Source organism: Vitis vinifera, chromosome 9 (genome assembly GCF_030704535.1).
Source record: "Vitis vinifera cultivar Pinot Noir 40024 chromosome 9, ASM3070453v1".
Taxonomy (NCBI): Eukaryota; Viridiplantae; Streptophyta; class Magnoliopsida; order Vitales; family Vitaceae; genus Vitis; species Vitis vinifera.
In genome coordinates this window covers 17,094,743-17,112,106 of record NC_081813.1, presented here as the reverse complement: position 1 = coordinate 17,112,106, position 17,364 = coordinate 17,094,743, and the positions used below count along the sequence as shown (strand labels likewise).

The window sequence follows — 17,364 nt, the reverse complement described above, 5'->3', positions numbered from 1 at the left end:
CATTTTTCACCAAACGTGAACCCTACACATCCATCAATATCATTCTTTTCTAATTCTCCACCCAACATGCACCAATATTGTAAGTCATGATATTGGTGCCCCATTTATGAATTAAAACTAAGATAGCTTTGAATATTATTAAAAATAAAAATCAATCTTATATGCACTACAAAACTCAAGATAAGTTCTCTTTTAAATGTAATTAAAGATATAGTATAAAAGATTGCTTATATGAAAAATAAAAATAAAAATATGTCATTTGAAATATGAATTAGGTAGAAAATATCATGACAAAGTGTTGTTTCTATCACTACAAGGAAAAAGGTATATGGTGACATTTATAACGAGTCACCATAAACATAGGGTGTCACTACAACATAACGTCACCTTCTCCACTGACACCATAGAGGGTACCAATTGGTGACGTATTTGGAAGTGACACCAAAGTAGATAAATGATGACCCATTCGGAAGTGACACCATATATTTCTAGTGATGATAGGGTGTCACATTAAATACATCATCTTTGAGTTATGATGTCACATTAAATGCATCACCTTTGAGTTATGGTATCACATCATTGTAAATTATTGTGGAAGATATGATTGGTTTTAGTTGTTGATTTTTGTAATGCTTATGAATTAATAAGATTAACCTGTTTATATTTTGTCCATAAATATAACAATCATATTATATTTAACTCATTTTTCTATAATGTTTCTGAAATAACTCATAATACATTAATCATCTAATAATATTTATATATCAAATGTTCACAAAAGGATAGTACGTCCAACATATCAAACCCATCAAAACTAAAAAAGAAGAGTGAATACATACTAAAACATGATTCAGAAATGTTAAAGATCCCAAGATTCATGTATACCTCCATTTCATAAGCATAAAACCGGCTAACCATAAAATGACATAAAAAGTCCCATATAAAAATCTAAATTTCTCAGTTGCAATTAAAGTAACGTTTATGTCCTATAACGTATGACATAAGAGTTGCATTTAAAAACCCAAAATCTTGTTGCCTTCTTTTTTTTTTTTTATTCTCCATTTCACCCTCCCAAGAGTGTATACCTGCATTTCAAAATTTAATGAGTTTTAGAGATTTTTATTGAAGAAAATAAACATGGATCGATGTTATCATAAATGAACAAATCTAAGAACTATTTTTTTTTCAAATAGAAACATTATTCAAAGAATAAGCATTACTATACAATACCTATGGAAAAATTCATGTAGTAGCTAAGGGACTCACCATGCATGGTGATCATGATGCATCAACATGATTCATGATTAGTTGTAGCACAAAAGTAGCCCATTCTCCTCTAATTTCATCGAATTCTACTTGAGAATATGTTTTTTTTTTTTTATCACCAAACTGAAATCAAATAAGAAAATAACATTAAAATGCATAACATTTGGAGGCCTAAAACTATGTACAATTCATTAAATAAGTAATACCTTTGAAGCAATAATTGTAGGATAAAAAATTATCTCTTTAATGAATCTCATAACAAAGTAGCCACATTCGAACCCTCCTTCTTGTCTTGGACACTAGTCGATCAATTATAAAATAACATTAGTACTCACATATATAAATGGTGCAAATGCATAAGCTAATGTGTAAAGAAAACTTTTTGGATGTCACCTGCACTAGTTGCTAAGATGGCTCCCTCTTAGATGTTTTCTTTGCAAATATTCGAAGAGCCCTATGTAAATAAGTTCAATGGGTACATTTTTAAAATAGGTAAATGTTATATGTTTTAATATATATAAATAATAAAAAAAATGTGTTTGAGGTGAATGTATTTTTTTATTTAAAAATAATACTATGAAAAATAATAGGAAGAACTTACATGTTTACGATGTCATTTAAGTCCTCACATGGTTTGTGATGCATAGGGTCAAGATAGTGGACTATTATTTTCCTTGGCTCAAGCACTACCTAAATATAAACCCTTTAAGTCCTCATATCTATTTCTATTAACAAAATATAAAAACTTTCCAAAACTCAACTACTTAAATATAAAAACAAAATCAAATAAAATATCTAGCTAATTGGATTTTAGAAACTAAATAAACTATAAATAAATTAAATATAAAAACTAAATAAAATATCTATGCCCATGAATTAATTGAAGAGGATAGAAAGACATGGAGAGAACATGGCTATGGTTATGATTTCCATCTTATCATCTCCCGTCAATACCACACATGCCCATTTTAAGGTTGCTAGACTTGGAAAGGGAACTTCAAAATTGAAAACATAAATAAACCCTTATGTAAAAAAAAAATAACATTAAAATATAATTGAGCATTAAAATATTTACTCTCTTTCATCACTTTCATTTGAATATTAATAATCTCTTATTGAGATAGATACTTACAATTTAACAAAATAGAAATTCCTAATAATAAAAAATATAAAAAAATTTATTTCTATTAACAAAATATAAAAACTTTCCAAAACTCAACTACTTAAATATAAAAACAAAATCAAATAAAATATCTAGCTAATTGGATTTTAGAAACTAAATAAACTATAAATAAATTAAATATAAAAACTAAATAAAATATCTATGCCCATGAATTAATTGAAGAGGATAGAAAGACATGGAGAGAACATGACTATGGTTATGATTTCCATCTTATCATCTCCCGTCAATACCACACATGCCCATTTTAAGGTTGTACACTACTTTTGTTGCTAGACTTGGAAAGGGAACTTCAAAATTGAAAACATAAATAAACCCTTATGTAAAAAAAAATAACATTAAAATATAATTGAGCATTAAAATATTTACTCTCTTTCATCACTTTCATTTGAATATTAATAATCTCTTATTGAGATAGATACTTACAATTTAACAAAATAGAAATTCCTAATAATAAAAAATATAAAAATTTCTATTTCTATTAACAAAATATAAAAACTTTCCAAAACTCAACTACTTAAATATAAAAACAAAATCAAATAAAATATCTAGCTAATTGGATTTTAGAAACTAAATAAACTATAAATAAATTAAATATAAAAACTAAATAAAATATCTATGCCCATGAATTAATTGAAGAGGATAGAAAGACATGGAGAGAACATGACTATGGTTATGATTTCCATCTTATCATCTCCTGTCAATACCACACATGCCCATTTTAAGGTTGGACACTACTTTTGTTGCTAGACTTGGAAAGGGAACTTCAAAATTGAAAACATAAATAAACCCTTATGTAAAAAAAAAATAACATTAAAATATAATTGAGCATTAAAATATTTACTCTCTTTCATCACTTTCATTTGAATATTAATAATCTCTTATTGAGATAGATACTTACAATTAAACAAAATAGAAATTCCTAATAATAAAAAATATAAAAATTTCTATTTCTATTAACAAAATATAAAAACTTTCCAAAACTCAACTACTTAAATATAAAAACAAAATCAAATAAAATATCTAGCTAATTGGATTTTAGAAACTAAATAAACTATAAATAAATTAAATGTAAAAACTAAATAAAATATCTATGCCCATGAATTAATTGAAGAGGATAGAAAGACACGGAGAGAACATGGCTATGGTTATGATTTCCATCTTATCATCTCCCGTCAATACCACACATGCCTTCCCAGATTGGTCCTTTTGGGGTTGGATACTCTCAACGAAATTCTATATCTCATTCCCACTTAGATACAAACAGAAAAATCATTCTTCTTTTTTTCCTCTCTCGTTTTCTAGAAAGGATGAAGATTATGTGCTAATAAATCTCAAAAAAATTATGTACCTGTCATTCTCACACAAATACATATTAAAAATCATTCATTTTTTCTTGTTTTTCACTTTTTTTTTAAGGACTTGATCATGTGTTTCGTTTAGATTAAAAAATCAATTGATCTACAGTTTTTTCTTCTATGCTAGAAGATTAAACCTAAACTTTTTCTTCCCAACAACTCAAGAAAACACAATTCACAAAAACCATAATACAAAGATGTTGAAACAATTAATATAATGACATTAATAAAAGAAAAAAAATGATAGATCCAAGAGATTTTGGGTTACCTGGGAGTCCACAAAGTGAAGAATGTCCGTTATGAGCGTGTTGACTATGGATGGGTGAGAGAAAAGGTTAAAGAAGATCATGATTTTATATATAGGATTTATATATTGAGATTTTTTGGATTGTGGGTGAGATATGGAAACAATGAGATTTTTATATAGTATCCATCATTATTAATTCTAAAAATGGGCTCATTAAGTTATAATACCTAAAAAAAATTATTTTATATGATGTCACTTCCCAAAAAATGACACTATAAATATAAAATTAATATCATCTAACTACCTCAATTGAAGATTTTTTATATGATGTGCCACCTTTATTAATTATAAATCCTATGGTGTCATTATTTTAAAAGTGACACCGTAAATAGTGACACCATAAACTATTTTTGTAGTAGTGTATAGTTAAATATAAAAATATTTAGTTTAGAAACACAACTTAGAAAATGTTTATTAAAATTATAATAACTCGATATTGTATTTCAAGTTTTGAATTAGTATGTAGTTCTGAGAGGTGCAATTTTTATTTTATGAATTTTTTTTTTTTTTTGTAGTCTTGATACATGAAACTGGGTAAAGTAGGGTGAATAGTTAATCATGAGTTCAATTTGTCCTGTTAAATTGATTATTTATTGAGAACAAACAATCTAATATACAAATAAACAAAATTGATCACACAAATGAACACAAGGATATAACATAGAAAAAACACTTAGCAACCTACAAGATATAAAAAATCATAAACTGACTACTAATAATCCATTAACTATAGCAAAAGGGTAAACAATTTTACAATTGATTGCATACACTTACTCTCTAAGATTTTATAGTGGAAGCACCTATGTTCACTCCTTTTCAGTCTCAACCAAGCACTCCTATGTGCTCGGATCTTTCGAAACTCTTATTAAAGTTTTATGATAAGATCTCAAACCTTTGGTGGAGTCAAATGTACTTTCAATACACATCTTCAAATGTCTAAATGTTTAAAAGATGGAGGTATAAGCTTTCTAAAGGAGAATTTCTCTCTAATGATCCTCTTTTGGAGTCAAACTAATTTTTAATCAAATAAATTTTTTTATACTTGAAAAATCTAAAATCCCATTATAGATAGTTTCCAATTTTAAAATATTCTAAAAATCTTATCAATCAATTAGGAGAGTTTTCAATTTTTAAAACCTACAAAACAATAGTTTTTATTTAAAAAAAAACAAACTGAAGTTAGAAAACTACAAAGCATGAAGAACAGTTTGAATGGTCACACCATTCCTCCCAATTTCCATGCCTTTTGAGCTCCTTTTTCATGTCATATTCAACCCAGAGCATATAATTGTTATTCTAAGATCTTTACCAACCAAGCATACGTACTTACCTTGAAATTGAGGACTCCAAATCAAATCAAATCCAAATCTCAAGAAGTTTAAAGTTATTTTGAGACAAATAAGGCTCAAGGAAGGAAGTTTTATCCATTCAATAAGAAATGACTCAAAATTGCCAATTAAACTAATACAAAAACAATTTCCCCGTTTAGCAATTTTGTAACAAAGCACAAAGATTACAATAAGGTCCCAAACTCTTGTAAAAATCTCATTGAGTCCAATATTGAATCATGGTCTAAAATTTTCATTTGTTACACTTTTCTATTATTCACACACACTTAAAAAACAATTATGTGAAACACAAAATTTGGCAAAAAATAATAACATATAATATGATAAAAAAAATTACTCTTACTATCAAGTTTTTACTCTCTTTTTATCACAAAAATGATAAACTTAAGAAAATAAAGTCTAAAAAGAAAACAAGGAGGAACAATTATCCAAAAGATAGACAAAAAGTATAAAAATAATCAAAAAATTGTTGGGAAGTTTCTCATATTCCTAATTGGTGTATTTATATTTTTTTTGTAAAAAGACTATTATACAAAATATTCTTTGAGTTCTTACGTGATTGTAATCACAATATTCATTGTAGAATAAGGAAAGGTAATAGGAATATCTCTATAAATAGTTTAGGTAGCAAGGGAAAAAGTTTTGAGAAAGATGGACTTGTGAGGACTACATTGATGGAGCAAGAGGACTCACGAAGTGAGAGATAATAATAAAAAAATCTCCTAGTTCAAGGTGAAAATACAAAAGGTAGAAAAAAAGTGGGATATTTTGAGACTTAATAGTTTCATTAATAGTCATGGTTATGCAAAGGGTGAACCACTGGATTGCTGTTATTTCGCATCACTGGTTTCATACAGCTGTTCATTATGCAACTTCCAGATGGTTCAATCCGTACAGGAAGCCTCTGGATTCTGATTCGGCTACTGTTACTGCAGACATTGAATTCTGGCACTTTTCGCCTCTTGATGATTCAACTTCAGACAAACTGGTTAAGGTAGATTTCAATTTGGGGGCAGTGAAGAGTTCGTCCATTATGGAATTGAACCTTCTCTCAGCTTCTCCAGCCATTGTTTCCAGAATTGTGTCAAATGCGTGCTTGGGAGTGGCTTGGGAATCCATGCTCCTTCTAACAGTTTGCACCAGATTTTGCATGAAAACAATCCACTTAAACATCCTCCTCCCAGTGAGACATGTTCTTAATCTTTTCTGCCTCTGAAAACACACTGGAGTGCGTCATCAAGAGCATCAGAACCGATAGAGTGGAATATGCATTTCAGGCTCTCTTTCTGAACAACAACAGCATTGAGTTCTGCATTCAGGCTGAAGTTTCATCAATTGCTGCTTTGATGGCAGATGTTGTGACTGCTGCCCTTGTGTTGCCTAATTATCTGCTGAGGAAGGGTCAAACAACCACCCGTTATGAAAGCTTTCAGATTTGGCCTTTGAAACAGCCCCAAAAAGCTTCTTTCTGATTCCTGATCCATGTAGGCCAATTTCAATGGGACAAAAGTGTGTCCTATTTGCGTATTGGACATTTTGTTACCAAGGCCAAGAACTTCCAAGGTATTTCCAGGTTTCCACTCTCTTTGCATGATGCCATTGCTAATGTTCAATCCTACCTTCAAAGTGGCTTTTCTGCTAGTGGGTTCTGCCCTGTTCCAAAAATATTGCTAACAGAACAACTTTGAAAATATTCATCCGATCCATCAGCACCTTGAATTCAAATCTGATTGCTGGTTTCAAAAATATTTCTAACAGCTTCTCCTTCCTCTGACTTACTAAGGTTCCTTAAAACACTAAAAACCGTTGAACCACTTTTAAGGTACTCATCTGATTCATCAGTAACCTGGACTTGATTAATGGTCACATGAATGTCTTCCACATCTTCTCCTTTGACATCTTTCTCGCTCTGAAACTCGTTTGCAACACTCTTTGGTCCGTGAGTCAGTAGGTACTCAGGCAGGTTTAAGGAATTGTAAGAGGCCCACCTATTCTTCCTATCAAATCTCAACAATCTGCTGTGCAGAATCTCCATAATTCTCCCATAATCAGCTTGTGAGTATAAATTTGCCATAATGACACTGTTACTTGTGTTTTCAGGCTCCATTTCAAACAAATGATCACAAACAAACTTCCCAAGTTTGACATCACCAGCAACTGAAACCCCATTCAGCTGTGCACCTAGACTTAGGCATTTGGTTCAATTGACTTTTTAGAAATGAATTTTGCTGCTTCAAAGAGCATTCTAATAACTCTATGGGGGATTGTAGGAAGAGTGTAAATCTGAAAAAGTGTTTTAGCGAATTTGGCTAATTTTTACAAAATTCGAAATATTTTATTTATTTATTTTTTATTTAAAATTTTATTTTGTTTGACTTAGTCTTATATTTTTGGGAAGACTCCTATTGGGATTGTGCTAGTGGAGTCTCGTTCCACTTATAAGTAGAATCCCGTTCCACTTTGAGTCCTGTTCTTATTACAAGTAGAGTCCCATTAGGATTGTGTTAGTGGCCTATAAAAGCAGGTCACCTTTCACTATCTTAATACCAATTTTTCAGAGAGTTTTTTAGAGAGCCTTTCTTAAATCTATCTGGAGGAATTTTTTCAAAACCCAAGCTGTACACGTCTCGCTAATAGAGTGCACCTAAGGCGAGATTTGATTGTTGAATCCTAGAGGTAGACCACTGGTACCCTAGTGCATCGAGTTTGTCTTCAAGGAGAGTGGATATATTTCAAGGATAGTGTTTGTCATACCTTAACCGATAAGTTTTTCTTATTCATTCTATTCTTTGTTTGTGTCTTTTGGGCTAGTCCTTTGTTTCCATACCCTTAAACCAACACTCTCCAATCAATTGGTTTCTAGGTACTCTCTTGAAACAGATCATTTTCTACAAAAGGCACCATCTGGGCAATCGTTGGACATTATATCAAGATTTCCATCACAAATGAATTTCTTGGTAGCACCATTAATAGTCTCAGTAGTCAAGCTCACTGAATCAATTCTTTCACTAGCTTATTCAAGTGCTCAATAGCAGCCAGGAATTCCCCATAGTGTATTGTTCCACTATTGTCAATGCCGGCTACATCCAATGGTGTGTCATCCTTGAGAATCTTTCCAAATGCAATCAACCGATAACACAGCTCATACAGTGTCCACTGACCCAGCTTGCACAACCTTGGCCAGAGGTACTTTTGAATGAACTCTAGCATAGGGCATGGTTCCAAGAGATACAACTGAAACGACTCTAGTAGTGGTTGGAGAGGGACCCATCCTAATCTCTCAGCTACTTGACCAACATTTGTGTCCCTAGAAAAGAAAACCGATGCAGTGCTAACAGTCTCACACTTTCCACACTTTGCATACATATCAGCCAGTGCATTCTCCGAGAACAAGCCCAAGATCATTTGTCATGACCTAAATTTTGGGTGACCCAAAATTTGGCCCATGACCCCAGGTCAAAGGTTTAAGCCTAAGGGTTCCTTTTAATCCACACTGGCAGTCAACCAAAACGCTCTGAATTTTTTTTCCTATATGCATACATCACACTAGAGTTCCCACCAACTAACAATATACCAATCACTACTCAAAAGCAATAAGATATAATAATTATCATAAAAGTCCATAAACAAAAGTTCACTGTTGAACAATTTAATCAGTTCACAGTTTGCTAAAACAAGTTCCAATACAACCAACATAACAAATACACCATACTCCACTAGGCCACTCCAAAACCTCAAAGGGCATTCTAAAGTCCTCGCTGTCCCACCTGTGGATCCTCAAGAGTGATATTTGCATCTAAAAAGATGTAAAAAGGAAGGGATGAGCATTCCACATTGCTTAGTAGGGTGCCTAACACCCAAGGGGTTAATGGGGATTACTAAGTTTCAAATGAGCACAAAAGAAACATTCATCAAAATTGATCACCCACATTTTTAATCTCTATAATTATAACAATTCCACAATTTTCAATAATTAAATAAAATGCATATGAACATGTGACATACAGTCATACAATGCACTGTCGTTCTCAAGCTTTCATCAAAGGATATGCGTCATTACCCAAATACACTCCCCATTCAGAGTCTTCTCAATGTAAACTTTTGGGTCTTTCACCCTTGGGATCTCTCTCCCTTCTTAATTCACCTCACACGGGCCTTTACTTTTCATCACTATTTTATTTTTTTCTTTCTTTTTCCATTTCATGCACTTTTCACAGTTTTTATCCTTTCTTCACACAACCATGATGCAAATGAATGCCATGAGGTTAATTACCCTCATTCACAAGTATCACCTATATCACCTATATCACATAATTTTCCAACTAGTCCAAATATCATTCGAATTACAATCATACCATAATTCCAAAATTTCCCAACAATTCCAATAATTCCAATATTCAAATATAATTATTTTCTCCACACTAAAATTACCAAAAACAACCAAATAAATTTTCAATAATTCACATCTCAATTAAACATAATCTATATCAACATTCTATAATTTTCCACAATTCCAATAATTTTCAATAATCAAATATAATTATTTTTCCACAATAAAATTACCAAAAATATTCCAATAATTCTAAAAAAAACGCATATCAATAAATTATAAATTATACCATAATTTCATAATTTTCCAATAATTTTAACAACCCAAAAGTAACCATTTATCAACCAAAAAAAATTTCCCGAAATCACAAAAATTCACAAAAATAGTTTTGATGCTTCACATTCCCATCAAAACTACCATTTGTAGGTGGTAAAGTTGGTATCAACTTCATCAGCAATACCTGGATATTTCTCATTTGCATCAAAATAGCCTTTGTCATTGCTCAAGTTTGCAATGGTGGTGGTGGTGAATGAAGGATCACAAACCATGGATGAACAAATCCTAAAAATGTGTTGTAAATTTGTAAAAAAAATGAGAGATAGACAATTTTGGAGTAGACATGGAATTATAAATGAAAAGGTTATGGAAAAGAAAATTAAAAATAAATAAATAATAGATTTAAACTAAGCAAGATTTTGAATTCTTTCCTACCCTTTTTCCTTAGTATTGTTTATGATTCTAAGGTTCCTTAAAACACTAAAAACCATTGAACCACTTTTAAGGTACTCAGGTGATTCATCAGTAACCTGGACTTGATTAATGGTCACTTGATATGTATTCCCAAACAAGCTAACAAATATATATAATTTTGTTATCTTGTCAAATATATTTAAAAAAGGATAGATATTTACCATAAAATAACCAAATATCAAGTAGCTGTACATGATAACAAAAACTTATGCGTGATCTTCTCCTCTAAAAACTGCAACTCCTACAAATGTCACCTAACCTCTGGGAAGAAAGAAAAAAGTAACATTATTTTATGTTTATTTTTGAAAGTTTATTAAAAATTAAATGGAAAAGAATCCATGTCCAATGTATATTAAACATGTCACCCAATCTCTTGCAAGTATGAAAAAAAGACAACATTATTTTATGTTTGTGCTTGAAAGTTCATTAAAAATATATAAATATGTATCCTAAATATATCGAAATGTATCCACAAACAACCTAGCAAGTATACATGATCTTGTACTATTATCAAATATATATATATAAGATATTTACTAAAAAAGAACCAAAAATTCAATAATTATGCATGATAACAAGAACATAAACATGATCTTGTACTCTAAAAATTGCAAGTGCTACAAATGTCACCCAACTTCTTGCAAGTAAAAAAACAACAACATTACTTTATGTTTATGTTTCAAATTTTTTTAAAAAAGATATAAGCATGTACCTAAATATATCCAAATGTATTCACAAACAACCAAACAACTATACATGATCTTGTTCTCTTATCAAATATATATAAATGACATACATATTTACCAAAAAATCCAATAGCTATACATGATGACAAAAACTTATGCATGATCTTGTACTCTAAAAATTGTAAATGTTGCAAATATCACCTAACCTCTTGCAAATAAGAAAAAAGCAATATTAGTTTATGTTTATATTTAAAAGTACTAATTAAAAAGATAGAAATAGGTACCCAAATACATAAAAAATAAAAAATAAAAAAAATTTAGCAATGAACTTTTAAGGAAAAAATATAGATAAGATATGTACCTAAAAATATCCAATAAAAGAAAAAACTAATTGCAACTTTACATACATGATAGCAAGAACCTATGTTGATGTTGTATTCTCAAAATTGCTACTACTGTAAATGTTATTCAACCTTTTGCAAGTAGATAAAAAAACTACATTACTTTAAGTCTATATTTGAAATTTTACTAAAATGATATTAACATGTACCAAAATTTATGCAAAAAGAATCCAACAGACATACATAATAATAATAATAATAAAAACATGAATTCGTACTTTCATCAAATGTATCTTTTAAAAGATATAGGTATGTACCAAAAGTATCCAAAACTTCAGCATCTATGCATGACAATAAGATCTTACGTATGATCTTGTAATTTCAAAATTGCAACAACTGCAAATGTCACCCTATACCTTGCAAAGAGGAAAGATGCAACATTAATTAAAATTTATGTTTGAAATTTTATTAAAAAATTATAAAATCCACATACCCACTATACTTGGTCTAAGATAAGAGTGCTAAAAAATGAGACCCATTTAGATCTCACTTCATTTAACTTAGCTTGTGAATAGTTTTTTTTTCCTTCAAACTAAAATATATGACAAGAGAAAATATGTTAATGTGAAACATTAAATATATGTATAAGTTCTCATGTACTTATGAAAATACATAAGTAAATAAAACCTAAGATGTTAGGAGACTTCTATTTGCAATTATGTCTTGCATGAATTGCATGAAAAAAATATCCGCACATGACACCATCTAACTGTTTGGGCCCCTATGAGCAAAATTATATCAACAAAATTTCATGATCAAATATGACATCATATAAATTTGGTCAATTTTTTCATCCTTCACATTTTAAATTTATAAAAACAATGAATGACATAATGTTAGTTTCAAGTAAAATTTGCATCTAAATTAAGTCAATACATGTCTAGTATAATACCCTAGGCTCCCATGTTTATAACTTGGAGGGTTAAATTGGGTAAAATATAAGAATGTCAAATAACATGTATATGTGAAATATGGACAAAAAAAATGAATAGATAAAGGTAATGATTAATTATATTTATTAAGAATAGTAATTAACTTTAGAAAAAGAGAATAGTTAACTTTGGTCTGTGTGAGAATATCCGTTAGAAAAGATCATGACTTTTAAGACTTCATTAAGGTAAATCAATCAAGCTTCAAGAGCAATTATTGATAATATATTTGGAAATATGTAGTATTAGCTGCCTTTTACATCTCATAGATTGACATTATAGAAGAGAAATGCAATTAGTAATTATAAGGAATAAATGTTTTACATATGAATAATTTGATTGAAGATGGATAAAAGAGTAAAGAGTTTAGATTAAAGAGAGAGAGAGAGAGAGAGAGGTTGTGCCTAACAAGAAACATCTAAACTAAATATAGGATGTATATAAGACATACTAAGGCCAAAAGAAAGATATAAAAAACAACTCACACCTAAGTAACATGATCAAAGCTATCTAAACGATCCCCATTGCTTTCTTACCCACACACACATCTAAATGGTTCTAAAGGAATGTAAATGCTATGGATATAGTGATCAAATTTTAATAATTGTTCTTCCTATGACCAACATTTCAAATTAACTAATTATGTATACATTAATTTTTTTTATGCTTGAATTTTCAATGTTGATAACAAAGTGCTTGCATAGACTAATTTTATTAAAGTAACAATCACAATAATATTCAATTTATAATATAAATGTTAGTAAAGGAAAAAGAACATGATAAAGATATGCTTAATTACTTAATTGAGATAAGGATTAGAGGTCAACTGACCACACACCAAAGAACATCAAATCTCTTAAAATTATTAGATCCATCCCCAACAATGGTGATACAAATTGACTAAATTCTTAGCCCAAGCATAGCTAATGATATAAAATAGTGACATTCCCTATTTTCCAAGAACTACTCTTGTTTTTTTAAAAAAATGTGGAACTAATAGAAAAAGAAAAGTTTCATTTCAGATTTTATATGTTATGCTTTGCAAACAATAATAATCTTTTTAAACTCAAATTTTTTATTACTTCTAACCTTCTATCATGAACTCAATAGGGCACAAAAGTATTCTTTACCAAAACCTAATTGAAAATAATCCATGAAATATATAAAGGCACGATAGCCTTAAGAAAAAAAATTATATTCTTATAAATTTCAACAAAGGTTAACATCAAAAGAAAGAACCTTAAGAAGATTACCACCTAAATCATTGACTACCTTAAGGTTGAAACACTTACCATGTCCACGGTATTACATCAAAGGAAGAGATTGATAAACTAAGGTAAGATGAATTGAGGGTTGAGAAGGTGAGAAATGTTAGATGCGGCAATTGAGAAGGTTAGAGCTAAGGAAAAAAAACTTAGGGTGAAAGTAAAATTATTATATATATATATATATATATATATCTAAATTAGGGTTGCTTATGGGCTAGAAGTATGCTGTCGGTGGGTTGACCAAAACATAGCCCATTATTTAAGTATGTTTAACTCGTTTAATAAAATTTTGACCCAAATCTATTTATGATTAGCCCAAACCCTTTTTTTTTTGTACAAGTTCTAGTTGTCTTACCTTTTCCACCTATACACCAAATTAAGTGAATAAATTTTGGAGGAAAAAAAAAGCCTAAGTTTGTTCAATTTGGTTTAGTTACTTGGGTTCTCTTCTACTTGGGTCTATTCTGATTGAGCTAGAAATCTGTTCGCTTTTAGGCTCGAACAAAAGTATATAGCCTAAAATAAAGTGAATGACTAGTCACATGATCTAAAACGATAATTTCGCTATTATTGAGCTAGCACAAGGGCTCAATATAAAGTCCAAATCCAAATATTGAATTATATGTTTAACAACTGTGCAGTAGTTGATAATATGCTTGAAAAATTCAAAATTCTCAATTAAATAATTTTTTTTTTTACTTTTCTAACTATATTTTTTTTTAGATAGTTAAAGAATTATGAAATTTTATATTATTTAAATGCTTTGTATAAGAGATGGAATTGATTCCAATGTTTCGTACAAATTGGTTATTCACATTAGGTTTAATTTAAGTTTACTCAAATTACTTGTCTAACTATAATTTTTTGATATGGATAATGAATTTTGAAATTTTATAGTATTTAAATTCTTTGTATAAGAGTAGGAATCGATTATAATGTATCATAGACATTGGTTGTTTTCATCGCCCTTTGTTGACTTTTTTGTTAGTATTGGTAAAGTTACAATTCATGGCAACAAAGACAAATCTTTTTTTGGCTTATACTATCAACTTGGAAAGGCACATATGCTTTCTTTTAACAATTCTACATCTATGACAACTAAACCCTTAGAGGATGGTCACTTGTGCTTTCTTTAAATTTAATAGAATACTATATTCATTTCATTGACAACTTTATCTTATGTATTTGGATAATAGGGAAGATGTTTTAGCCTTCTAACAATTAGAATAATTAACTTATAATTCTCGTAGTTGAATTCCTGATCTTTCACAAGGTGACCACTTTTTTTTGCTATAGAGGTCAAGTTCGAAAATAAATTGAAGAGGGGTAAGACATAGGAAGCAATGAAAGAGAAAATATTTATGTACACTAGTGATAAGTACAAATTTGAAGCTAATACTATACATTTAAAGCTAATCCCTTAGAGAATGATCAAATCCCTATCTTAGAAAAAAAAATTGGATCCAAGAGAGCACTATAAGGCTTTGCCATTGTTTTTCCATCTTATCTAAAAACTAGTTGATATTCAAAGAGGTATACTAAACTTTTAATTGAATTTTATGTTATCCATATCTTTACACCCATCTCAAACTAGAATTAATTTTCATAGTGGTATCAATAAAAGAGAAAAATGTTAAAAAAAAAAATTAAAGATTTCAAATCTAGGTTTACAAACTTAAAAAATTAAAAAATTGAGATTTCATCCAAAAGGAATCTTAAGGAAAATGTAGTATTTATGTGAACTAAAATATAAGGAAAATTAAACTTTACGTAAAAGTGTAAGTAAAAGCTAATATTTATCCTTAATTTAAATATGAAAATTTATTTATTATTAGTTTGAATTAGAGTAAGAAATAGACTTGTGTTTGAATTAAAATAGAAGATAAAGTTTGAATTAGAGTAGGACATAAACTTGTTCTTTATTTAAATATTTATCAATTATCAATAATAAGGCTATGCCATATTTTCTATATTTCCTTCTTTCTCCATATGATATATGGCATTAGAGCCTCCGAATCCTAAACCATAGCCTCAACATCCATGGCTAACAATGAAACCATTACCGCCATGATCCAAAATACCAACACAACACACCCAACTCTAATCACCCTTAATGTCACCACTCCTTGAAGTAGGGCCTTCTTTGTAACCTGATCCTTGACAAGAAAAAATTTAGGACGAAACTCAAAGAAGGTATCATTGTCAGTACAAAATTTAGAAACATTAATGAGATTAGTAGTAAGACGAAGAACATGAAAGACCTTCTTTAAGTGCAAGACCCTAAGAGTGGAAGGAAAAGATTTTGTGCTAACATTGAGGATGAAAATTTGCTTACCATTACTCACAATCGCTTGATCTCTTCCCTTGTATGGCCAAACATTGAAGAAAGCACCAAAATCTTGGAGTGAGGTGATACATAACCCCAGTGTCAAAGAACCAAGCTTCATCATTTGTGGTGGATGGGGATGCAAGCATGGCTTGCATTTAGGTGGTGTTATTATTGCCAGATTTATGAAGGGTATTAGAATTATTGGTGGTAATGAATCCTTGAAAATCAATATCAAACCGATGGTAGCAACTTATGACAGTCTGACTGAACTTTCCACATAGCTAACATTGTAGACGTTCAATATTTTTATTTTGATATCCTTGATTTGGTCCACCATTTAAGCTTCTACTTAGTTTGTGTCTATAGCCATTTTTGTTGGAAATGAGATTATTTTAATTGTGACTTTGGCCACCATTCTTGTTGTTGTAATTCTGGTGTTGTGAAGTAGCAATATTTGCAGCAATGACATCATGAGTAATTAGTGAGAATGTTTGAAAGCCACCACACTTTTTAGTAGTGAGAGTTTTTCATATATATAATCATTTACAAATTGTATAACGACTTAATTACACATAAAGATTGATTATAAAATAAATCAATTTAGCTCCTATGATTGAGGGTCAATGGATGCACATATGGAAGGCCTTAGATTAAGACAGAGGATCCTCAACACCCCCCCTCACAAGCTAAGCGTTGGATTGGAATAGACGTGGAGCTTGAAGCGAAAAAATTGAAAAAGAGGTCGAGGTACACTTTTGGTGAAGATACCAGCAACCTATAAGTGAGAGAGTATGTATTGAGTGCAAAGTTTGCCAGCAACAACAAGTTCACAAAGAAAGTGGTAATCTAACTCAACATGCTTGGCTCGTTTGTGAGAAACGGGGTTGGAGCTCAAAAAAATTGCACTTTTGTTGTCACATAGGAGAAGAGGTTGTTGTAGAAGGGAAATTCTAAGGTCATGAAGAAGATGTGTGAGCCAAAGAAGTTCAACAGTAGTGAGAGAAAGAGCACGATACTCAGACTCACAGCTAGAACGAGAAACAATAGGTTGCTTTTTGGCACTCCAAGAAACCAAGTTATTGCCAAGGTAAATAGAATAACCGAAGGTAGAGCGACGAGTATCAGGACATCCGACCCAGTCTGCATCAGAGTAAGCAACTAAAGCACCAAGAGCAACAGATGAATGGAAAGTGAGGCCAAAATGTAATGTG

At 30.3% G+C, this 17,364-nt stretch overlaps 1 long non-coding RNA gene across 2 annotated transcripts; it reads right to left on the bottom strand.

Annotated features, from left to right (window-relative positions):
- Positions 1-947: 947 nt before the first annotated feature.
- LOC132254373 (uncharacterized) lies at positions 948-1,927 on the bottom strand. 2 transcript variants are annotated; one of them, XR_009466651.1, is made up of 5 exons: positions 1,868-1,927; positions 1,660-1,720; positions 1,473-1,565; positions 1,267-1,389; positions 948-1,085 (listed from the first exon to the last, which is right to left on the bottom strand). It is a non-coding gene; the product is annotated as an uncharacterized LOC132254373 (long non-coding RNA). The 2 variants fall into 2 exon arrangements; XR_009466650.1 differs by having other exon boundaries at positions 1,660-1,918.
- Between the last annotated feature and the right edge of the window lie 15,437 nt (positions 1,928-17,364).